The sequence below is a fragment of the Lontra canadensis genome, unplaced genomic scaffold (assembly GCF_010015895.1).
Source record: "Lontra canadensis isolate GAN:19392208 unplaced genomic scaffold, GSC_riverotter_1.0 scaffold113, whole genome shotgun sequence".
NCBI classification, from domain to species: Eukaryota; Metazoa; Chordata; class Mammalia; order Carnivora; family Mustelidae; genus Lontra; species Lontra canadensis.
Window position 1 is genome coordinate 883,766 of NW_022631107.1, and position 26,752 is coordinate 910,517.

Sequence of the window (26,752 nt, forward strand, 5' to 3'; positions counted from 1 at the left end):
CCCTTTAGTTTAGTTTTTTTTAATTGAGATGTAATTGGCACGTAACATTATATTAGTTCCAGGTGTACAACACAATGATTTGCTATATGAATTTATCACAAAACGATCACCACAATAAGTCTAGTTAACATCCATCACTGCACATGGTTACAAATTTTTTTTTTTTGCAAGAACTTTAAGATCTAGTCTCTTAGCAACTTCCAGATGCAGATACGGCATTACTACTGTCACCATGCTGTATATCACTGGAAGTTTGCACCTTTTGACGGTCTTCTTCCATTTTGCCAATTCCCTTCCCCCCCACCTCTGGTAATCACCAATCTGTTCTCTGTATCTATGAGCATGGGTGGTTTTTTTTTTTTTTTTTTGAGATCCTACACATAAGTGAGATCATATAATATTTGTCTATCTCTGCTTGACTTATTTGACTTAGCATAATGTCCTTAAGGTTTTTCTTCCAATTTTTTGTGCTGCCTGTGTGTGTGTGTGTGTGTGTGTGTGTGTGTGTGTGTAGGTGGGTAGGGGGTTCCTCAAGAGACAAAAGGAGCGAAAAAGAAAAAAGGACTGTTTCAGGTTCACACACTGATGAGATGGCTGACAGTGGGCCTCTGGTCCCATCATCAGTAAAATTAGAAGGCCTAACCACATGTTCTATAATTCAGCTCTTATAGTTTACAAATTTTAAGTCCGTTTTGGAAATACATTTTTCTTTCTCAATCTTTAAAAATAAATTCCTGACTATAATCATTTATGCAGAGTAGGAAATACAGAACACATCGATGATAGAGAAGAGAATAATGATCACCATTTCTCCTGTCACCCAATATTAATCATTCTTCATTGATTGTGGATTTCTTAAACAAATTTTCAGTGTGTGTCTAAGGGCAGATTTTCCATTGTGCCTTTTGCCTTAAGATTATAGCATGAGGTCTCCTTCTGTTAATAAGTATTCAAAAGATGATTTACAGTGGTTACTTAATACTTATTCATACGACCAAACATTATTTATTTTACCATCCCTTTTGCTTTGCATTTAGATATTTTGATTTCTAAAATGTGTAAATAACTTATAACAACATACATCCTTGTACATGCATCTTTTTGTTTTGTTGATATTGAGGACAGCATTTTTTTTTAAAGATTTTATTTATTTATTTGACAGAGAGAGAGAGATCACAAGTAGACAGAGAGAGAGGCAGAGAGAGAGGAAGGGAAGCAGGCTCCCTGCCTAGCAGAGAGCCCAATGTGGAGCTCGATCCCAGGACCCTGGGATCATGACCTGAGCTGAAGGCAGAGGCTTCAACCCACTGAGCCACCCAGGTGCCCCGAGGACAGCATTTTTATAATGGTTTGTTAATTCCCATGCTATACAATTCTCCTGTTTAAAGTTTACACTCAGATTGTTTTTAGTATACTCACAGAGTTGTGCAATCATTGCCACAATCAATTTTGGAATAATTTTGAACACTTCATCACCCCACCTGGGAGCCCCATATCCATCAGATGTCACTCCCCACCCTACACCCCCTCCCAAGCCTCAGGCAGCCACTAATTTAATTTTGGTCCCTATGGATTTGCCTCTTCTGGACTTTTAATATAAATGGAATCATGTAATATGTGACTTTTTGTTATTGGCTTCTTATCACTTAGTGTAATGTTTCCAAGGTTTGTCTATGTTGTAGCCTGTGTCAGCACTTCCTTCCTCTTTACTGCTGTATAATTGTCTAGTGTGTGGATAGATCACACTTTATCAGTTCACCAGTTGATGAACATTTGGGTTGTGTCTACATTTTGGTTACTATGAATAATGCTGCTATGAACATTCATGTACATGTGATGTGCGGACATATGTTTTCATTTCTCTTGGGTAGGTACCTAGGAGTGGAATTGTGGATCTGAGGAACTGCTAGACTATTTTCCGAAGTGGCTGTACCATGTTTACCTTCCCACCAGCAGTGTGTGAGGGCCCAGTTTCTCTCCACATCCTCACCAATACTTGCCATTATCTGTGTTTTTGATACAGCCATCCTAGTGCATAGGAAGTGATATTTCACTATGGTTTTGATGTTTACTTTTCTGTTGACTGATGTCACACTCATGTTCGCATGCTTATTGGCCATTTGTATATTCTTTGGAGAAATGTGTACTCAGACCATTTGCCAACTTTGAAATGAGGTTGTCTTTTTAAACTGATGTGAGTGCATCTTTACAAACTGGTTATTTCTTTGAAGTAGAATTTGTGGATGAAAACATCTAAGCACTTTAAGTTCCTAATACTTATTACCAATTTTTTTTTTTCTGGAAAAGTTATATAAACATATACCTCCATCTTTAGCAGTGGTTCTCAACCAGGGGTGTCCCCTGGAGGACATTTTGCAAAGTCTGGAGACGGTTTTGGTTGTCCCAACTCAGGGAAGGAGGATGCTACTGGAATCTCCCATGGGTAGAGGCCAAGGTTGCTTCTAATTATTCTGCAGTGCACAGTTCAGCCCTCTTCCCTCCACCCAAGACAGAATTTTTGGCTCCAAGCTTCGCTAGTACTGATGGTGAGAAACTTTGATCTTTGCTTTATGAGGGTGTCTGTCTCAATATATGATTGTTTCCCCCCATCAGTTCTTGGTCTTAGAATTATGTTAATCATGCCTGGCTAAGTGATAAACCATTGTACTTTTTAATTATTCCCCTTTGGATCAGTATGTCCTCCTTCAATAAAAACTGAAGTGTGATACATTTAATTTATCCCCATAGTTGTTTGTTACTTAGTACTAGACCCAGAGTCATTTACAGAAAACCAATAAGACTTTGACTCAAAGGATGCAAAGCTATTATTTAGTATTATTTCTGATACCTAATTATCTACATACTATACTATACTATACTATACTGTACACTATACTATCTATATACTATAATGTTATGGATGCATGCATTTCCACTTGTCTCAGAACACTGTGAAGTACTTATCATATTAGTTAGGTTCAAGATCATTTGTGAGACTCCAGCAGTGGCTTAAAAATGGAAGACATTAATTTCTTATTCGTTGGAAAGTTTGTAGATAGGCAGTTGAGGACAGGGATGGTAGCTCAGCTGAATGAAGCTTGGAAGTGACCAGGATCCTGCCGGCTTATCGCTACCCTACTCCTAGCGTGTCAGAGCTGGTGGCTGGGTCTCCGGCCACCGTATTCACATTCAGGCAGCAAGATGGAAGAAAGGGGTGATAAAAAAGGAGTCTAGAATGTACGTCAGTTTCATTTTAAGGAAGATTCCTGGAAGCTGTCACGCGATACATTCTTTTATTCTCATAGGCAGAGCTTAGTCATTCTGTCCCACCTAACAGTAGGGAGGGCTGGCTTTCTGCAACACCATACGCACATCCCAAGACTTCCATTACTGTGGAAACAAACAAACAAACAAACAAACAATTTTTGTTCCCATTTTACAGATAAGGACATAGATGTTAAACTGTCATAAGCCACATAGATTAAAAATGCAAGACCTGAGATTTGCCCCTACTTGGTCTGATAACAAAATTCATGGGTTTTTCCCCTCCCGGTATATCTATCACATCACATTTCAGTTAAAATTTTAATGAGGTACCAAGACATGAATCAATTATAAAACAAGGCAGATATTTGTTAAGTGTTAGAATATGTGGCAGAAAGCAGTAATCCCCCTCCAGCAGTAGGCTGTGGTTTGGAAGCTCCCATGTGCCGACCTCAAACCAGAGCTATGACTTAGACCTCTGGAGAGAATACATGAGGATCTGTGAGGCAGAGGCCCCTGACTTGGGCCAAAGTTGGGCAGCTCATCAAAAAGGTTGGTTAAATCTGGGAATCATAGAGGATAATACATACTTTAAACACTTTATTTTATTTTTTGAAAGATTTTATTTTTGTTTGTTTATTTGAGACAGAGACAATGAAAGAGAGAGAGAGAGAGCATGAGAGGGGATAGGTCAGAAGGAGAAGCAGACTCCCTCTTGAGCAGGGAGCCTGACATGAGACTCGACCCGAGGACTCCAGGATCATGACCTGAGCTGGAGGCAGTTGCCCAACCAACTGAGCCACCCAGGCGCCCCATACTTTAAATATTTTAATGCCATTCCGATCAAAATTCCACTGGTATTTTTCAAAGAGCTGGAGCAAATAATCCAAAAATTTGTATGGAATCAGAAGAGACCCCGAATCACTAAGGAAATGTTGAAAAACAAAAATAAAACTGGGGGCATCACATTACCTGATTTCAAGCTTTACTACAAAGCTGTGATCACCAAGACAACATGGTACTGGCATAAAAACAGACACATAGACCAATGGAACAGAGTAGAGAGCCCAGATATGGACCCTCAACTCTATGGTCAAATAATCTTCGACAAAACAGGGAAAAATATACAGTGGAAAAAAGACAGTCTCTTCAATAAATGGTGCTGGGAAAACTGGATATGCAGAAGAATGAAACTCGACCATTCTCTTACACCGTACACAAAGATAAACTCAAAATGGATAAAAGACCTCAATATGAGACAGAAATCCATCAGAATTCCAGAGGAGAATATAGGCAGTAACCTCTTCGATATCAGCCACAGCAACTTCTTTCAAGATATGTCTCCAAAGGCAAGGGAAACAAAAGTGAAAATGAACTTTTGGGACTTCATCAAAATCAAAATCTTCTGCATAGCAAAGGAAACAGTCAACAAGACCAAGAGGCAACCCACGGAATGGGAGAAGATATTTGCAAATGACAGTACAGACAAAACGTTGATATCCAGGATCTATAAAGAACTCTTCAAACTCAACACACACAAAACAGACAATCATATAAAAAAATGGGCAGAAGATATGAACAGACCCTTCTCCAATGAAGACATACAAATGGCTATCAGACACATGAAAAAATGTTCATCATCACTAGCCATCAGGGAAATTCAAATTAAAACCACATTGAGATACCACCTTACACCACTTAGAATGGCCAAAATTAGCAAGACAGGAAACAACGTGTGTTGGAGGGGATGTGGAGAAAGGGGAACCCTCTTAGACTGTTGGTGGGAATGCAAGTTCGTGCAGCCACTTTGAAGAACAGTGTGGAGATTCCTCAAGAAATTAAAAATAGAGCTTCCCTATGACCCTGCAATTGCACTACTGGGTATTTACCCCAAAGATACAGATGTAGTGAAAAGAAGGGCCATCTGTACCCCAATGTTTATAGCAGCAATGGCCACGGTCGCCAAACTGTGGAAAGAACCAAGATGCCCTTCAATGGACGAATGGATAAGGAAGATGTGGTCCATATACACTATGGAGTATTATGCCTCCATCAGAAAGGATAAATAATTTAATTTAAAAAATTGCTATGAAAAATTTCAAATGCACAGAACAGTGTATCATTTCCTCATTATACTATTCAATAATTATCAACATTTTGCTATTTTTGCTTTATCTGTAATTTCATTTTTCTGCCCATCCCTCACTTAAGTTTTAAAATTACATTTTCTTTAGGTAAAATTTACTTACATTAAAATACACAAATCTTAACTATACAGTTTTGACAAATGGATACAGGTGTGTGAACCATAAGCCTATCAAGATCTGGAGCTTTTCTATTACCCCAGAAAGTTTCCCAAGTTCTGTCATAATAGATTAGTTTTGTGTGCTATAGAACTTTATATAAATGAAATCATACAGTACGGATTCTTTTGTGTTTGGCTTTTTTTACTTGGTATTGCATCTATGACATTCACTTGTGTTGTTGAATTTGTTCCTTTTACTGTTGAGTGTTATTTCATGTAGGAATATATCACAATTTGCTTATTCATTCTCCTCTTCATGGACATTTAATCTTCCAGTTTGGGTTATCATGACAAATACTGCTATGAACATTTTTGCCTAAGTTTTTTTTTTTTTTTTTTTGACATATGTTTCCATTTCTCTTAGGTTTATACCCAGGATTGAATTTACTAGGTCAAAGGGTGAGTGTATTAAACATTTTATTTTAACTTAAAACATATAAAAACAGATTCTTTTGCCAACGTTTTGATGTTGGGCCAAGTCCTTTCTTTTAAGTATGCATCCAATGATTGGAATTGCAACTAGTTTTTCTCACATAAATCACATTCATATAATGCATCAACTACAATATATAGGTTTTATTTCTTTAAAGGGGAATGAGAACTTAAAGACATTTAAAAACAATCAAAATGCTGAATCCTTTCAGATTTCCAACCCCCCCAACAATCTTTTTCAGTCATCATGTCCACATCTAATATAAATAACTAAGGTAATTTTTATCAATTTTCTTTTATTGAGTCTTCCCAAAACATTCACTTTAATTTTCATAATAATAACTCTTTTTCTTTTGATGTCAATATTTTATTGGTTCACATAATTTTAAATTCAATTGCATAATTATAATAATAATAAATACAACTGACACAAACAGGTTTGGGAACAACAGGATGCCTTTTCATCAGCACAGAACTCAATGGGTAGGAAGAAATGAAAGGGTACGTAGCAGAGAGGAGCTTTATACTTGGTAGTACATGGGTAGTAGATTTGGAGACAGTAGGTTCTATAGAGAGAACATAGAGGGCCAGTTTGCTCTGGTTACTATTGCTGGGTAATGACTCCAAATCTCAGCAGCTTAGAGCAACTATTTTATTGTGCTCATGGATTCTGCTGGTTATGAATTCATGTAGGTCTTGGTGAGAAGGACTTGTATCTGCTTCAAGGTGTGTGGAGTCTCAGCTGGGAAGGTTTGATGGATGGATGTGACAATGGCTGGGGACTGGATATCATATGAAGGTCTCTATTTACACATCTAATGACTGATGTGAGCTATTGGCAAAGGACTTCAGCTGGAGCTGTCAGTTGAAGCCTCCCTGCTTGGGCTTCCTCAGAGCATAGAGATCTTCTTGCTTGTCAAGTTGGCTTCAACAGAGAGTGCCCCAGTGAATTTATAGAATACACATTTTTAAACCTGGTATAAAGTTATTTCTGTTTAGTCCAAATAGATGATATTGAACATCTTTTTATGGACTTTTTTGCCATCCATGTATCTTCTTTGGTGAAATGCCCATCCCAGTCTCTTACTCATTTTTGAAATAGGTTTTTTGTTTGTTTCTTACTGTACCCTTTCTTCCTGTAGGGTCTAGAGAGTTTTTCTGTATCCTGCATTTAAGTCCTCTGAGTTTCGCTGATATGATTTGCAATCCTCTACTCCCCCCATCCCCTGTCTGTGGGCTTGTCTTTTTATCCTCTTAATATTAAGGATCTTTTGCCAAGCAAACATTTTAAAATTGGGTGAGGTCCAGTTGATTAAAATCTTCTTCTGTGGAGTGTGCCTTTGTTGTCATATCTAAAAATTTTGTTTGTCATCTTAGGTCACAGATATTTTCTCCTGTTTTCCTCTAAAACTTTTATAATTTTACATTTAGATCTATAATCCTTTTTAAGTTAATTTTTATATAATATGTGAAGTTTAGGTTGAAGTTCTTGTTTTTGTCTATGAGTGCCTAATTGCTCAAGTACCATTTTGTGAAAAGACCACTGCTTTTCCATTGATTTCCTATTGCATCTTTGTCTAAATTCAGTTTGCCATCCTTGTGTGAACCTATTTCTGAAACTTCTATACTGTTTCATTGATTTATGTGTCCATGCTTCTTCTGACACCACATTATCTCTATTAGTATAGCTATAATAAGTCTTAAAATCAGGTAATACTTTAAAAACATCTTTTTAGTTACTTTGCCTTTCTGTATAAACTCTAGATTTAGTTTGTCTATATCTATAAAGAATACTGCCAAGAATTATCATAGAAATTGTGTTAAATCTGTAGATCACTTTGAGAAGTGATTTACTATGTTGAATCTTCACAATCCATTAACATGTTATGTTTCTCCATCTATTAAAATCTTCTTTAATTTCTTTCATTAGAGTTGTGTAGTTTTAAGCACACAGATCCTATATATACTGTGTTAGATTTATACCTCTTTCTTTCTCTTTTCCCCCTAGCAATTATAAATGGTATCGTGGTTTAAATTTCACTTTCCATTACTAGTATATAGAAATTAATTTTTTGCATGCTGACTTTAAATCCTATGCTTTGCTAAGGCCATTTATTATACTAAGAGTTTTTTTTTAAAGAGTTTATTTATTTATTTGACAGACAGAGATCACAAGCAGGCAGAGGCAGGCAGAGAGAGAGAGAGAGAGAGAGAGAGAGAGAGGAAAGCAGGATCCCCGCTGAGCAGAGAGCCCGATGCGGGGCTCCATCCCAGGACCCCAAGATCATGACCTGAGCCAAAGGCAGAGGCTTTAATCCACTGAGCCACCTGGGCGCCCCAATACTAAGAGCTTTTTTGTGGGGCTCCTGAGTGGCTCAGGTGGTTGAATATCTGATTCTTGGTTTCAGTCAGGTCATGATCTCATGGGTTGTGAGATCAAGGCCTATGTCAGGCTCTGCACTAATCAGGGAGTTTAAAGCTTGAAGATTTTCACCTTTTGTTCCTCCCCCCACTTGGGTATACACACACTTTCTCTCTGTGAAATAAGTAAATCTTTTTTTTACAAAGAACTTTTTGATAGATTGCTTTGTATTTTCTCCATAGACAGTGATGTCATCTGCAAATAAGGACAGTTTTCTTTCTTCTTTTTCAATCTGTATGACTTTTATTTCCTTTTCTTGCCTTATTGCACTGGCTAGAAGTTCCAGTAGTATGTTGGTTGGAGTAATGAAAGCAGAAAAGTCTTTGTTTTTTTTCTGAGATTAAGTGCAACCATTCAGCTTTTACCATTAAGTAAATGTCAGCCATTGATATATTACATCACTTTTAATATTCTAAGTATATTTAGCCAATGTCTCCATTGGGCATTTGGTTTATTTATTTATTTATTTAAATTCTAAACAATGTTTCAGTAAATGTTCTTATAGCAAAATCATTATGTACATCATTGTTGAACACCCCTAAATGTCCACATTCTTTGCTTTCCTCCTTTTACTATGAATGAAAGATCATTGCTCTCATCTAAGGTCACTGTCCTTTGGTTTCCATCTCATCTTGTCTGTAAGTGTCTTTTCCTTTCTTCACTGTCAGTTCGTCTCCAACTCCTTGATCATTCTCATCAGCATACAAACAAGCTCTAGTATGTACCACTAAATAGTCCTCCAGCTGCTGCCTCCTCTCTCTGTCCCCTTTCATGGGGTTTCTGAAAGAGTTTCCCTTTGTCACCATCTCCATTTCCTCACTTCACATTCTCTGTTCAGCCAATTCCATTCAGCTTCTGTTCTCATCTCTCTGCTGTGACTATGCTTGTCAAGGTCAGCAATGACCCTTATGTTGCTAATCCAGCAGACACTTTTTGGTTCTTATTTTGATTTTCATACATGTGACTTCATGATACTACATCTTCATTTCCTTCTATCTCACTGGCTGCTCCAGGACAAGCCTGCTAAATTATCCTTCCACCAAACATGGCATCAGGATTGTGTTAGTTTAGTAAAATGAACTTGGAAGCTTTTCATTCGTTTCTATTCTACAGAACAGTTTAAATAGCAAAGACATTTCCAATTCCCTGAAGGTTTGAAAGAACTTGGCTCTAACACTGCCTGGGGCAGCATATTTTGGGGAGATGATTCTTAGTTAACAAAGTCAGCTTATTCCATAGCTATTGACTCATTGACATTTTTCTCTTTTTCTTTTGCCTGATTCTTCTCTGCTTGTTGGATAGTGATGTAAAGCATGGACAACTAGCTTAGAAGATTTTTTATGTATGTATGTATGTATGTATGTATTTCTTTATATTTAATGAACCCATCTTTTTCATTCTGATTTATTTTATTTATTTCATTTAGGTCTAGATGATATTGTTCTATAAGGAGAATGAAGATGTTTGCAATTTTTTTTTTTTTAGATAGAAAAATTCTTTTTTTTTTTTTTAAGATTTTATTTATTTGCCAGAGAGAGAGTACACACAAGCAGGCAGAGAGGCAGACAGAGGCAGTGAGAGAAGCAGGCTCCCTGTCGAGCAAGGAGCCCGATGCGGGACTCAATCCCAGGACCCTAGGATCACGACCTGAACCGAAGGCAGCGGCTTAACCAACTGAGCCACCCAGGTGTCCCGGGAATGTTTGCAATGTTAAGCAGTGAATCTGTCCCGCACAGACTGTAGGATTAAAGGAAATAAAATTGAAGTATCTCCATGGTCTTCTACTCTCCCCTTCCACTTTGCATACGTTGCATACATTGCATAATGTGTGAGAATCTGTGGCTTTGCCTGGACAGTGAACTCTCTGGGATCTCACCAATCCCAACAGGAGATGTTACCTCAGGTTCAGTCTCCCACAGGATCCTTGGCTTCTTCCCCTCCACCAACTGGATGAGCTATGACTTCCCAAGGTCCATAGGTGTTGAGCAGTTGGCTTTCCCAGATAACTCTTCTGATCTGTTGGCACCCAAATACAGATTGGTGTCCAAGCAGTTTGTAAATCTCTTCACTAACTTGGTTCCTCTTGTGCTTTCCCTATAACAGAGAGCAATGAGGGCTGGAGACTTTCCCCTGGAAAGCAAATCCACACTAGGTCTCCAGCAGAGAACCCTGGCCCTGGAACCCACTTCATGATCTTTCCTATTGAGTTTCCCCAGTGGTATGATCTCAATTGTGTCTCCCCACATTTCATATCTGGAAGTCCTAATCCTTGGAACCTCAGAATGTGACCATGTTGGGAGATCTTTAAAGAGTTCACCAAATTAAAATGAGATTGTTAGGGTAGATGCCGTAAATCCAGTATGACTAATGTCTTTATAAGAAAAGGAAATTTATTTATTAATTTATTTAAAAAATTTAAAAATATTTTTATTGTGTTATGTTAGTCATCATTAGTTTTTGATGTAGTGTTCCAAGATTCATTGTTTACATATAACACCCAGTGCCCTCCTTAATACCCACAACCAGGCTCACCCATTCTCTCAGCCCCCTCCCTTCTAAAACTCCCTGTTTCCCAGAGTCCATAGTCTCTCATGGTTCATCTCCGACTCCGGTTTTAGCCCCTTCATTTTCCCCTTCTCCTACTGTCCTCCGTGCTATTCTTTATGTTCCACAAATAAGTGAAACCATACAATAATTGACTTTATTTGACTTATTTCACTCAGCAAAATCTCCTCTAGTCCCACCCATGTTGATGGAAAAGTTGGGTATTCATCATTTCTGATGGCTGAGTAATATTCCATTGTGTATGTGGACCACATCTTCTTTATCCATTCGTCTGTTGACGGGCATCTCGGCTTTTTCCACAGTTTGGCTATTGTGGACATTGCTGCTATGAACATTGGGGTATATATGGCCCTTCTTTTCACTACATCTGTATCTTTGGGATAAATACCCAATAGTGAAATTGCTGGATCATAGGATATCTCTATTTTTAATTTTTTGAGGAATAGCCACACCATTTTCCAAAGTGGTTGCACCAACTTGCATTCCCACCAACAGTGTAAAAGGGTTCCCCTTTCTCCACATCCTCTCCAGTATTTGTTGTTTCCTGCTTGTTAATTTTTGCCACTCTAGCTGGTGTAAGGTGGTATCTCAATGTGGTTTTGATTTGAATTTTCCTGATGGCTAATGACGATGAACATTTAAGAAAAGGAAATTTAATTTGGACACAACAGAGAAACACCTTCTATGTCAGGGAAAGACCATATGAGGACACCAGGAAAAGGAGAATATCAGCAAGCTAGAGAGGCCTGAGAGGAAACCAAACCTGCTGACACCTTGATCTTGGACTTTGAGCCTATAGAATTATGAGAAATAAATTTCTATTGTTTAAGCCACCCAGTCTGGTATTTTTTTTATGACTGCTGAGCTGACTAAGACACCAATAAAACCTGTTCCTTGGTCTATGATATGGTATGTATGGCATTTATTTTAAGCCTAGTGTCTGATGGGCAGCTGGTACCTGGAATGGGCCTGATTTGTCTAATCCCACAGTGATAAAACAAATCCATAAATGCATATCAAGAGATGTCAACAGAAAATGAAAAAAGTGTGAAGGTAGAAGGAGTTGCTGAGGGAGAGGGAGCTGCTATGTTAATAGTATGAGCACTTTAGGGAAGCCAACCCAAAGGTCTCATTATATTAAATTTATAGACAAGAAAATTTAAACTCAGTGAGATTAAGCAGACTGCCTAAGTTTTATGCTGAGTGTTAGAACCAAGACCAGAACTATTACAATATTGTCTTAACTGTGAAGATGCTTTACTGACCACCATCAAAAAGATAACACATGCATGCTGGGCAATGTTTGGTAGCTGGGTGGGATCTGTAAAGATCCTGGTGGCCAATAGGTGCATTCCAGGGTCCTGGAATGAAATTCTTCTGGCGAATGAAATATCGCATGCATGTGAGCTGTGAGCTACTCCAAGATCCTGTTATTTTCTTCTTCTTCTTTTTTTTTTTTCTGTTATTTTCTTCTAGAACATCCCTGACATCTATGCCAGTTGAAATCCTGATGTTAAAAACATCAAAGCCTATCTGAAATTTAATCTGTCTTCTTTCTCAGAACCTTCTTATCACTTGGCGCCTCTTTTATACGATGCCACAAGAACAATATAGGGTTCAGAGCTAAGTACGTGTGCCTTTTAAATATTATGTAATTTCTTATACCTACTTTCATATCTTCAAGACAAGATAAAGAAGGCAGCCCTTGGGGTCGTTGTGAAATAACTCAGGCAGGTGAAGCCTCTAGGACCTGGCTCATGGCAGGCACCCAGCGAATGTCATCTCGCTCCCCTTAGCATTCTGCTTGGCAGTCAGACATCTATGCCTCAGGTGCAAGAAATGAACCCACCCAACTTTAGTATCTACACAGGACTTTGTGTTCCTCCATAAACATGTGCTGGAATATATCCAGCACACGGAATATATCCGAGGATACTGGGCCTGATTCTTCTCTCGGGGCCAGGACACTTTGGGTTACATCCCTTTGGGGACCCCTAGAGTCATTGAGTGGGGCTTGACTCTCCTGGGAGCCCCCATCTGGTGACTCTGACCCTATTTCACAGGCTTTGCTGAGTTTTTCTTCTTCTTTGTTTCCCGTATTTGATCAATGAGTATTTTTTGTCTATCTAACGTGCCTGGCGGTGGACAAGGCACTGAAGATCTGGTGTAAGGGAGCATGGAGCTGCGACCCAATGCTGGAGACGGACCACCGAGCTGCATAGGAGCTGAGGTCAGACTTCAGCTGTGGCGGGCACTGAGAAGGGTCACCCAGGGCTAGGAAAGCCTACTGGAAGTTTGCACTGGTCAGAGGCTTCAGAAGCAGGGCTGGCGTTGGGGCAAGGTGAGCAAGATGGCCTGGGTGTCACATTTAGGGAGTGCTCACTCTCAAGGTCGTGGCCTTAGTGGTCTCAGGTCCTACAGCTTCTCTTTGACATCTAGTTGGAAATAAAGGGCACAGAAAAACTTGCTGATTTTTTCCTGTGAGCAAAATGTTATGAAAAGAATGGGATTCAGGAAAAGTTGTTTTTGATGAATTGGAATCCTTCATCCGGGATGAGGATGTACAGGTCTGTCCTCTGCCAGGTTGGAGAACACACTTGTCTGTGTCCTCTGAGCAGCTGCCTGCGAGGGGGTGCTGGAAGGAAGGCCCATCCTGCTCCCCAGCCTCTGAAGCTAAGCCTACCGGCCACTTGCCCCCAAGAAGTCACCTGCCTCCCAGAGGCTCACAGAGTGAGGGCGAGCTGTGGTTGACCTCTACCTTTAATAGTCATGAGCTTTTTTTTTTTTTTTTTTGAGTTTTTAAAATTTACGTTGATTTTAAAAATAATTGTTTAGCAAATACGAAGATGTAAGCTTATTTGACCACAAAGCTTGCTTCACATTTCTCAACCCATCAAAAGTTTATGAACTCTTAGTCTCTATTTTGAATATGAATCAGGTATGAGGACTCACTGTGTTGATTCCCACTTTTGAGTAATTCTTGGTAACTGGAAAAGTCTTTCATCAAAAGCATTTGTTGTTAATGCCAGGTTGGGCCTTATGTTGGAATAGGCCAGTTTTTTAAGAATAAAAACTAATAGTCATGAAGCTTTGCTCTCTGCTTCAAGGTGCCTTTGGAGCCCCTGAAACTCAAGGAAAAGAAAAGAAAAAAGCCTCTACATCAGCATCCAAGAAGGGGGTGCGGCCTTCAGTTTCCCCCACCTTCTGCCTGGGTCTTTGGCCTACATTATTGCCCTGTTTGGCTCATGGCCCTGCTTCAAGGCACAAGCATATTTTATGGCAAAATCTCTCCTTCTCTGGGTCTGGGTGTGATCCACGCATAGGCTGGTCAGTGCCCTCCATGGCCTGGCTCTACGAGGGCTCATCAGATTTCCTTTCAAGAGTGTGGGGATGGGAAAAGGAGAGACTGAGGCTGGGGGCAGCTTTTTGTAAATATGGGAATGTGAACGGATAGGACAGTCTGAACCAGGACATAGTGTCTCTTGAGACAGAAACCATGAAAGTGACAACGGGGAGAATCAGGCGAAGGAAGGGCACTTAGCAGGGGCTATGACATGACATGTCAGCCAAGTGGACACCCCATGGAGGCTGGGCCTGCACCGTGGTTGAAGGGTTGGTTCCATCCTTGAGTTTTGCCAGTACCCATCGCAGTGGTAAAACACCCCCAACACTGACCCCATCCTTGGACTCCAGGAGGTGGGTGGAAAGATGCCTGTTCCTTACAAACAGAAGATCCCAGGTAAGCCCAAGCCAGGCTGGGCTGTGTTGGAGAGTGTTAAAAGGCACAGTGTTTCTTGAAAATCCTTTTAAAACCGGAGAGTGACTGTGGTGTTGTGTGCATGTGTGTGTGTGTGTGTTACAGTCTGTATCACACACATTACCTCATGTAATATTTACAACAAGTCTGTGACATAAGTGACACGGCTTTAACTTCTTTTCCTTTTGTGGAAGAGAACAGAGAATTACAGCACCTTGCTCAGAGTCCCAGAGCCAGACCTTAAACCCGTGGCTTTAACTCCCCATTTGGAATGTTCTCCTTCCTAGAGTCAGTCAGCTGTACGGATTCGTACCGCAATCTTTAGTTGTGGTGTAGGCAAGTCAACCTTCTAGCTTAACTTTCCCCTGTTCAGGGGTCAGAGGTGGTGAGTGAGGGACCTGGGTGGGAGTGCTGGCCCCCGTCATGCCTGGAGCCACCACAGGAGGGCAGTGTGCCTCCGTGCTTGTGATCCAGCAGGATTCCCCAGTTCTCTCCCGCTTAGAAACAGCCTGCCCTTTCTCTGGAACGTTGGGAAGTAGTGGGATGGTTTGAGTCATGGATACACCTTCCAGAAGTAAAAAAAAAAAAAAATGGGGGGGTTGGGTAATGAGGGCCTCCCCCCATAAATGGGAGAGAGCAGCGTCTTATATCTTTGGTGACCATGGCCTCTGTTCGCTTTTATTGATCCTGCAGAAGTCAGTCTGTCCAGGGTCCCACGGAGACCCAGGGGGTCGGGTGTGGGGAGGGGGTGGGCTCAGCCTTTTCTGAAAGGGAGACGAGGCTCAGATCTTGACTGGACAATGTTTCAAAATAACACTTTCTTGGTACAACTAGTCAGTGTGATCAGCCGGGCTGAGGGTAGGGCAGGGTTGGGGGGCACTTCCATCGCTGTTATGGAAAATGTGGTCCTTTGCCTGACTAGAAGCAGCCTTGGAGGTCAGCAGCCCCAGAACACTCTGCAGCGCCCCCGGGCCTGGCAAAGGACACGTTTCCCAGGCCTGCTCTGCACTGGGCTTGAGGAGAAAGAAGTGGCTAAAGCCACTGGTTGGTTTTCGTCTGTTATCTTTTTATTAAGAGTGATGCTGGGGGGAACCAGGTGGTGGGTATTGGGGAGGGCACGTATTGCATGGAGCACTGGGTGTGGTGCAAAAACAATGAATACTGTTACGCTGAAAAGAAAAAAAAAAAAGAGTGATGCTGGGATTTCCTTCAGTTTCCTGAACCCATCCAAACAGAAGGCCATCTCTGTAAATCTGAAGGAGATTGTGGCTGTGACCTCCTGGCCTTTCCAGGAAGGGGTGACAGCAGAGCCCCCCACTCCGGCGGCCACCCCGCTGAGGGACTGCTCATACCCAGCGGGGAGAACCGGCTGCAGTGTTCGACTTAAAAGAAACTTGCTCTACTCTGGCTTCTGTCGGACAGAGCTCTGGCAGGGTTGGCCTCCTCTCAGCGAGCTGGGGGGCCGGCAGCTGATGAAGATGACCTGCAGGCCTTATCAGCACTTACCTTTCAGTAAAGCCCTCAGAGGCCAAGCTCTGTGTGTGTCTGGCACTCTGACAGCTCAGGAGGGCAGGGCTTTTGTTCCTTGTTCTTCCCTGGCTCTTGGGAACTTGGCTGTCAGCAAAAATCCATCCTGTGGCTTCATAGCACCGGCTTGGAATATGGACACCTTTTCTTTCTGGAAAGTTTTTCTTATTTATAGAGTTAATGCAGATGTTATTTTTTAGCTTATTATTTCAGAATGATTTGAAGCTTATAAAAAGTGGAAAAAATCATATAAAGAGTTCCCATTTACTTTTCCCTCCAGTTCCCTCAACAAGAGCATTTGAGGGGGACTTGTGGGCATGATGTCCCTTTGTCTCTCAATGCTTCAGTCTGTAATTGCCTAAAAATATGGCCACAGTCTAATGATCAAATTGGGAAATTAACACGATGCAGTAACTAGTGTTTCATCTCCAGACCCCGTTCCTATTTCCCCCGTTGCCCACGAACATCCTTTTCGGGATCACACCTTGCGTTAGTTACTCCATCTCTAATCATGAACAGTTCCTTAGTCCGGCTTTGTCTTTTATGACCTGGACATTTTTTGAAACATATAGGCCAGTTATTTTGTAAGAAGTCCCTGAATTTGGGCTTGTCAGACATTCTTTCATGATACAGGACAGAACCCCACAGAGGCGGCACTGGGCTCCTCCCAGGACATCCTGTCAGGCGGCAGATAATGTCGTTTTGTACCATTAGTGGGGAAATTACTTTTACCACTTGATTAAGGGGTGTCTACCAGGCTTCTCCAATGTAAAGTTATAGTTTTCCCCTTCATAATTAGCATACTGTGACTATCCCACTTCTTACACACATTATACAGTTGAGATAACTTGAAAAGTAGAGTCAAGGGAGAAGGGCCAGAACTCACTCAGAGCTCCCCACCCAGAGATCCCCGCTGCTTTCATATAGAATATGCACTTTTCTTACTTCCGCTGGAGTCTCTGTGCTCTTTTGCTGCCGATCCTCAAACCCAGCTGGAAATCATGTGTTCCCATGGCTAATACGCTCACTTGGCCTCTCCCACCATTCCTGGGTGGGGGGGCACTGTGGTCGGAAGTGTGATTCTAACTGAACTTTAAGTCCAGAGAGGGAGGTAGCCAATAGCCGGTGAGCCCGAAGCCAGCTAGCCCAGTGGAAGGCTGGAGCAGTCCCGTGGGAATATTCCGGGAAACTCACATCTCAGAATTAGCCAACCACACAAGGGATTGGGGGGATTGACACACCAAACTTTGAGAGTAACCGACTCAAGGCTGTCAGTCGGGGCGGCAGGGGTGTATTAAGTAAACCCTCCAGCCTTTCTGACTGCTGCAGGCACATGGCAGAGTGACTTCTGAGGTTCTGGGGGAGAGATGCAGATACCGGCACTGGGAAGCCAGAGTCGGGAGATGTGTGACACTGAGACATGTGTCATCAGCAAGTCCAGTGGGCTCCATAACCAACGTATATCCCTATCCATTCGTTTCTCTTTAGTTCGGTTGCTCCTGAGGCCGCTCTCCTAGCCGCTGTCCCCTCCCACCTTCTGATGGCAGTAGCTTCCTGAGGGGTCTTACTCCCTGATGATCCCTTCTCCACCCAGTAGCCAAAATGTTTCTTAAAAGTTATGATTCTCAGTTGGTTGGGCAGCTGCCTTCGGCTCGGGTCATGATCCCGGAGTGCTGGGATCGAGTCCCGCATCGGGCTCCTTGCTCGTCAGGGAGCCTGCTTCTCCCTCTGCCTCTGCCTGCCATTCTGTCTGCCTGTGCTCGCTCTCTCTCCCTCTCTCTCTCCGACAAATAAATGAATAAAATCTTAAAAAAAAAAAAATTATGATTCAGACTAACCATTCCCTTGCCTGAAACCCTCCACCAGCTTTCCATGGGTTTAGGGTGAATTCCAACACTTTGCCTCAGTCTTTGGCACTTGCACGATCTGGTGGCATACGAATGTAATTTCCGTGCGAGAAGCTTGGGAGCATTTGGATACTGCTGGTCAGAGAAGGAAAGGAAATACAACATTACTGGGCATATCCCTGAAGGCTGGTTCCGGAGCTATGTTTGCATACACACACTTATTTAGTCTTGTTCTCCTGCTACATCTCCTTCATTCACTTGCATACAGGGCATTGGCCTAGTTCTGTATCTGGGTCTTACTAAGATTGTCCCTACCTCAGGGCCTTAGTACCTACTTACTGTTCTGCCTGGAGGTCTCCTGCTTCAGATTTGACCTGACTGCTACGTGGTGGTCAGGTCTCAGCTCAGAGGTTAGCAAACCCAGCAGAACTTCCCCCAGAGTGGGGTACATTACAGTGACAAGTCAGGAATTTAGGCTGGGTAGAGAGAAGTGAGTATAGAGAGAGGTGGAGTGGCAGGGTCAAGAAGCTCAAGGCCGTGTGGAGTACAGTTGCCTCAGGGGCGGTGGGAGGTGGAAGGGTGCTCAACTGCCATGGGACGACGCGGGGCGGGGGGAGAGGCCAGGGGGCCTGCTTGGTTCATGGTGGTGCTGTGTGTGGTTGGCCCATGTGCTTGGGAAAATGCAGGAGACCTGAAAGGAGAGGGACTGAGAGCCGGACCTCATGGGGTCATGGACACTGGTACTGAACAAAAGATGGTTATTCATGAAAGAGTACAAAGGTCTTGAGGCAGATAAAAATGCTTTTTGATCAACATTAGTCAGACTGGTCGGATTAGCAGAGAACTCGTTAGCTTCCATGGATTGAATTTTGGCCAGATCAACTTTCAGGGTATCTTGAATTAAAGAAGCCCTTCAGGTCTTGAAGCACTAGGAGCAGGCCTAAGTGGATTTCCTAATGAAGGAAGGTAGGCTGATTATTCAGGGAGCAGCTGGGGCCCAGCAGTTAGAAACAGGAGTAGACAGCTTCTCTCATGATTTAGGTGGGAGTGAGAACCATGGGGGGCATGGGAAGGGTTAGAAGAGCCACTGAAAGCACATCTTCAATTCCAGCAACTTTGTATATCAGGGAACTAGGCTACCAGTCAGCCATGTGCACCTGTGTGCTGGGGACAATCCCTTGTTCTAATGCTCTGTTCTCTTTTTGGCTACAGTGTTCTCAGGTCTTCCCGTGGTCAGATCCAGTCCGTGGTGGCTTTTCTGGAACAGGCATTCAACAAAAGCCTGGCACCTTGACTTTGTTTCACCTCCTTTTTAGCCACAGTGCTTTTTCCCTGGTGTGCTTATTTTTCCCTGTCGCTCGTCACCCTTAGAAAGGTATTTGTGGGAATTCTTTGAGGCTTGGAATGAGGGAGTGTCTTCGGGGAGCATCTGTGCTTTCCTCTGCCACCTGAGGCCACTGTCCATCTGGAACACTTTTAACTAGATTCACAGCTTGAGGTTTTGGATATTTGGCTGCAAACACTGGTGAGGGCGGGCTTGTCAGTACAACTTTTCAGGGATGGTTTTCTCTCCCCCTGCTCAGCTCAGCACCAGGCAATTTTTCTTTGTGGTTCCCTGGGGGAAGGGTGGGGCAGCCTCAACGGTCACACTTTTATATTAAGACCTGCCACCTTGGGTGGTCCCTAGGTGTCAGCTTCCTCCCCAGTGCTCCAAGAAGCTGTGAAAATTAGGGCTCAAACGTGCCAAGTTCAGCAAATGCCCCGGGGCAAAAGAGCTTCAGATCACAGCTATCTCTCTGGGTTTCTGGTTTCATTTAGATTTGGCTTGATAATGATCCATTCTTTGATGCTCTACAGAAGAAAAAAAAATCAGCATTTTTGGTTGTTTTCAGTGGGAGAGTTGGTTTAAAATTACCCAGCTGGGGTATCAGAAGACTTAGGAATTCCACATGGAGACCTTCATGTCGGTTGCCTTTTACCCCCGGCCCTTGTAGCCTATCAGTCATGGGCACAGACACTTTTGAGTGAGATTACATTGCTTCCAAGTGGATTTTGCCTTATACCTTCCATGTCATGCTGCCATCACAGTGACCTGTGAGCTGAGTGATTCCTAAGTGTTCAGCAGTCTGGGGCAAGCAGTGAGCTGTCAGTTTCAGGGTGCTGGTAGTTGTGGGAAAACAGCCTTCTTTTCCTTCCACCCTCCCCTACCCTGAGATGTTTCAAAGTGGCTTGTTTGGGAGCAGAGGGGCTTCTACTCTAGGGATTTTAGACAAAGCTCAAGAAAGAAAATGTTCTTTTCCTGGGGCATGAAACAGACTCTAAACAAAGGACTTTATATGCCAAGGCTTTAAACAAAGATCTCATAAAGCATGTTTCCCTCAATCTAGCTTTAAACCAGATTTAAAGAACTTGCCCAGCCCATGCCCAGAAGGGAGGATTTCATTTTATTATTACTGTTTTGTGCCTGCTACAATTATTCATTGAGACACTGGTTTGCAATGGATTCTCTATAATGTGTCTGTGTCCATGTGTGTGCAAGAATGGGAGTGTGTGTGCGTGCTTGCATGCGTGTGCAGGAGTGTCATTATGGATAAGGGCAGACTCCAAATTCCCTTGTCCGTCTGACTTCACATGATAGTCCCTGATTAGACAACTTGTTTAGACTGTGGTAGATGCTGAACAAAATTTAAGACTCAGGAGGGCCCTACCATTCCCAAGTGATTTTTTAAATAATTCATTTAACTTCTCTGTAAGTTGAGAGTAAAACTGACACCTCACTGGGTTGTTGTAGGCATCTAATGAGATACAGCATGTGAAAGGGCCCTGAGGATACCCACCCTACATCACAGCCATCTTGATTGGCTCTGTTTCTGCCTGTAGTGAGGCTTTGCTGTGTCAGGTTCCCTGTCTTAAGCTCAACGTATTCAGATTGGACTGGGAAATGGCTTTGCATTTCAGGACACAGGGAGGCCTGACGTATTGGAAGGCCTCGGAGTGTGTCATCCATGCCGTGTGAGGTTTGACAGTACAGCTTCTCACAAAGGTAAGTTATATTTCAGGAAAAATCACAGGCAATGGCAAGATAATAATACATTACCTTTGTATGGTATTTTAAAATTTTCGTAGTATTTGGGTATGAACACAGTTGGTTCTCATACTAGTTCTGAGTGGTGGGCAGGATATCTCCATTTAAGGAGGGAAACTGAAATTCAGAGGAAACCAGGGATTCCTGTGAAAAGTGATCATTGGGCCTGTAACCCAACTCTGGGGTGCTTCCACAGAGACACTGCTGGTGTTCCAGTGAGAAGGCCATCCTGATTTTGCCTGGTGGCCCATTTCCTTGTTTCTAACAAGGGTATCAATTCTTTGATGAAAGAATGTGATAGTCTTCTTCTGCCATATTAGCTATGAAAGCTTAATGACACTTGCACAGTGGTCCTGTGGAGTCCCTCTTGTGGGAGGGATGGGTTCTGAGATAGTGTAGCTGAAGTGGCTGTTCACAGCGTGTCTGAGGAGCTCCTTCATGAAGACTCAGTGTTTGAACAATTGATATTCTCCTGAGCAGTAGGCGCAGACTGGGTAATCTAACTTCCTCAAGGTGGATTCTGTCATGTTTGAGTGTTCAGTTTCGAATCAGTGATCACATTTCCATGTTCATATTGACTGCTAGAACACAGGATGCCGATTTTAAGGGGTACTCATTGAAAGTGCACAACTTGATACACAATGGTGTATACTCTTATATTGGTTCCATTTACATTTATCCTCTGGCTTTTTCCTCTTTCCTGCACATTCTAATGTGTGTTCATTAGAGTATTGTATTATATGCTCCCTAATAAATCACTTAAAAAAACTTTTAGAAACAAGTTCCCAATTAATAAGTAGAAGAATGAACGCTTAAGGAAATATATAAATAAGGCTAGAACCAAAATGTTATTATGAGCAGAACCAGTCATTGAATGTTTAACGGAGGCAGTGATATTTGAGGTCAAATTTTTTCAAACGAAGTATGGATACCAAGTGAAGAAAGTAATGTGAAAAAAGGATGAAGTTGGGAATAGATGTGGCATTTGTTTAGAGGTAATGACCTGTATGAGTTCATAGTGAGAGATAAGAGTGATATGTGAGCGGGGCCCACTGATAGATAAAAGCTGTGTACAGAATTTCAATCTGATTCAAAAGACAATGGTGGATTGGCTACATGTGTTTATCTTCTATGCTTTCGAAAATCACTAAGATGACAGTAAAGGAAATTATAAGGATACAACCCCAAAAGGCCAGTATATCAGTAGGGAGAGATTCCAGGAAGTCTTGGGAAGACAGCTAGGGGAGAAGTAATAATGGACAGAGCAGGGTGCCCAGAGTCCACTGCAAGTGCTAGCAGAGGGGAGAGAGGTGACAAGAGGGTTTACTCATCACCCAGAAGCAGTCAGTTCTCAAAGGCACCTGGTAGCATAGAAGGTGAAGCAAAAGCCAAGGGTTGACAAAGGTCTGGATGAAGCGGCCCACTCACCCAGTAACAACAGGCCTCTACAGGCCTCTATAGCCCTCTACAGACTCCAAGGAGGTCGGAGGTTATCTTGTGAACCATAGAGCCAGAACAGCCTTGGGCTAGGGAACAGAGCAGAGCAGAGGGTCAGGTATAGGGTGGAAAATGGGAAGATATGGTGAAAGTCTTCCTATTGCATGCCAGGAGCTCCAGATTTCTTAATGAACCTTCTCTGCTCTGAGAACGTCAGAAGGCAGACACACTCTGGCCCTGCTCCTGCCCCGCCACAGGCAAGAAACTGAAGGAGCCTTGTTTTAAGAAACCAAATGGCCCCAAAGGAGGGCTTGTCGCCTAACAGCTCTAAGGGAAGCTCACAGATGGCAAAGCTCTGGCTCCCATAACAAGCTTTCAGTCAGACTTCAGCACCTAAGTCTTAAATAGAAGCAAATAATCCTGGATCATCAGATATTTAAGGAACATCTCTAATGTTGACAGAGTCAGGATACAAAAACCTGGAGAGAAGAAAAAAAAAATACCCAGAACACAAGAAAAGTAAAGACAACAACAACAAAATAACCACAAAAATTCTGAGACATAAAGTAATATAATACATCTGTATATAGAATATAAAACCCTTTAAAAAATAAACAATAAAAAACCAATCAGACAATAAGAAGAGCTTCTGAAACTTAAAAAAAGAAAAAATACCAATAAAAAAGTTGAAATAGAAGATAAATGCCCTGGGGCGCCTGGGTGGTTCAGTGGGTTAAAGCCTCTGCCATCAGCTCAGGTCATGATCCCAGGGTCTGGGGATAGAGCCCTGCATCGGGCTCTCTGCTCTGTGGAGAGCCTGCTTCCTCCTCTCTCTCTGCCTGCCTCTCTGCCTACTTGTAATCTCTGTCTGTCAAATAAATAAATAAATAAAAAATCTTTAAAAAAAAGAAAAAAGGGGCATTAAGAATGAAAAGGCAAAGGTGGAAAAATAAAATATAAGGAATATGAGAGCATCAGTCAAGACTGTTCAAATACGAAGAAGCCAAAAATGGAACCAGGAAAAGGGGAAGAAATACAAAATAAAAAGATATTTTATCATGGAGCTCCTGGGTGGCTCAGTCATTAAGCGTCTGCCTTCGGCTCAGGTCATGATCCCAGGGTCCTGGGAACGAGCCACCCGTTGCGCTCCCTGCTTGGCGGGAAACCTGCTTCTCCCTCTCCCACTCCCCTTGCTTGTGTTCCCTCTCTCTCTGTGTCTCTCTCTGTCAAATAAATAAATAAAATCTTAAGAAAAAGACATTTTATCAGAATTTATGGATGAATCTCTAGACCCACACTGTCCAGTATGGTTGCCATTAACCACAAAGGCTAACTAAATTAAAAATAAAATTAAATGAAGTTAGGTAAATTGGTATTTCAGTTCCTCTGTCAAGGACCATGTGTGGCTACTGGCTACCATGTTGGGTCACGCAGAAGAAAGCACTGTTATTATAGCTGGTTCTATGGGACAGTGTTGCTTGAGACAGAAAGTACCCACTACGCACCCAGCTTATGAGTGAGGAAGCACTCTAAGACATTATGTTATGCAATCACCTGACTCCTAGCTACTGCTCTGCCTCGCCCCCTCTCACCTCAGGAGCCACAGAAGGAGGAAGTGTGGAAACTCCCTTCCCTGGCCTGTTTACTCTTCCACTATGAGCTCCATATCTAAATATAAAAAAAGTTTACTGGATGGCTTCTGGGGCCCAGGCACTGGTAATGAGCATGTGACAGCCCTTATGTCCCAAGAGGTGGGTTCTTCCATGCCCATTTTACTGAAAAGAGAAGGGAAATCTAAGTAGCTTGTCCAAGGTCACACAAAAAGACCTTCTGTTTCCAAGACCCTCTGCCCTAACCATTAGGCTTGACTACTCACTGCCTGAAGGCTGTGTGTGTGTGTGTGTGCATGGGGGGGGGTGTTTGATTTGACCTTTAACAAGTTTTCCTATTTGAGGAAGTAAGTGCATAGTAAAATCCAGAAGACCCAAAGGGATGACAGTTCCCCATGACGAAATGTCAGACTAGCGGGTCTAGGCAATTTTAAGGGAAGGTTTCCCTGGCATTGCCTCAAGACACACAGCTTATACTTAAACCAAGTGATGCCTCAAACCAGGTCCCATCATAGGGAGCCTTCTGCCAGACCCCACTCATGGTTCTGTCCCTTAGCGAAGCAACGGAGGGTCCTGAGGGAGAGTAGGAGTATAAGGAGAGAAACCATGGCTCCCTGCTTGAAACCCACGAAGTCTCATTTTAGCTGCTTTAGCTTTAGCTGCCAAGGGTGCGTGTGGGATGTCCAGAAGGGAAGAATTAAGGCCAAGACCTGTTGCAAAAAAAAAAAAAAAAAAAAAAAAAAAACCTACAAAGGAGGCGCCAGCAGCGGCATCTAATATGAGATAGAACAGGCTGGAACAGAGGGGACAACTTTTTAAGACCTGTCCGCAGGCTGGTTCTGCGCATGCTCTAAGTATGCCGGAAGTCACGTCCTTCTCTACTTCTTCCTTTGTTTGTGCTTCCTTCTAAGTCTTTTCAAGGTGTGTTGGTAGAACATACTTCTCTTTATGCTCCTTTGTATACTGCTATTATTTACTTTTAGAGCATTAGATTCTAACACAAGTATTTTTTTTTTTTCTGCTAAGAAATTGAGGCTTATTTGTGGGTAGAAATACCAGAACCATGGGGTCTAGCAGTTTCAAGCTGAGGCGGGAGGGTGCGTGTCCAGGATAAGGATGAGGGGGCACACCATAGCCTCGCAGGTTGATACTGGGGAGGTTGGGAAAGGAAGGAAAGAAGAGAGGGAGGGAGGGAGGGAAGGAAGAAGGAAAAAGTGAAAACTTAAAAAATTGTACTGCCCGATGATAGTTTTGTGGTGAGGCAAATATTTCCTTACTCCAGAGCCACTTGCCGCTCATGCAGGCCATCCTTAGTCACGGAATGCTGTCACTCAGGGTGGGGCGGGAGACATCCCAGGCATCCTGGGCTGGCGTCTGAAGTGCACGGGAAGACCCTTCTCCTTGTGGCGGCAAGAGTGTTGCCACTTGACACATGCAGCCATGTGTGTTCGTGTAAACAGCACGTGCGCCCCCAGTTCATATGACTTCAACCTGTTGGGAGTGCCGAGTTGTTAGCTGAACACTAAATCAGATGCAGGTTTTCCAGAGCCTCTTTTTGAAGGGCGTAAGCCTACTCTTTTGGTAACTGACAACACAGCGGAAAATGTGAAGTTCAGTTCTCAGAGCCAACTGGAGCATCTCAGGGGAACAGCTCTGGAGAAAGATGGCGGCCGTTAGCCGCGGACCTGAAAATGGCCTGCTCACCGATTGGGAACCCTCCTGGCTGTGGGTGTTTCTCAGTGTTCTCAGCGAGGGCCCTGAGGGGTGCAGGTAGTTCTTACACTTGAAAGACTCCCGGATAGACTTGGAATTGATTCAAAGGAGTGGAATTCTTTCTTCTTCAGGAACCAAAATAGGCACTATTGCTAAAGCCTGGCTTTTACCAATCCACCTCCAGAGAGATTAGATCAGACCGCAAGATGAAAGTGTTAGAGTTACAGTCTGATGAGAAAAAGGAGCCCACACGTGTAGAGAGCCGGGAGAAGCTTCGAGAACTCCCCCGTACCTTTTGCCCACCCACTCTCCTTGCCCCAAGTCACCACCTCTTACATCTTCACGCTGTGGCATGGGTTTGAGGCTGTTTTTCTTTTGATTGAGTCTTCATTTATTTCAGTCACAAACCCAATGCCTCTGGAGCAACCTTCTTGTGGCTCCAGGACTAGCGCTATTTTTAGTCGTGAACACCTAATGAGCGACAGGCTTTAATGAAATCTCCTCTTCCAGTGTGCCCTCTCAATTTTGTTGCTGTGAACCAACAGAAAATTCTGATACCTCACAGGGTGTGTGAAGGGCATGGTGGCATTGTGGGGTGGACAGCCAGCACAGCAGTCAGGATAACCTGACTCTCAGTGGTTTAAAAAGAAGGGCTTACTTCTCACTCACGTCATCTCACTGTTATGGTTGGTCATCCCTCTGCTCCATGTTAGTTATGCTTTGGGATCCAGGGTTGAAGAACACCTCTGTCTAGAACTTGCTGGTGTGACAGAGGGAAAAGAGACACA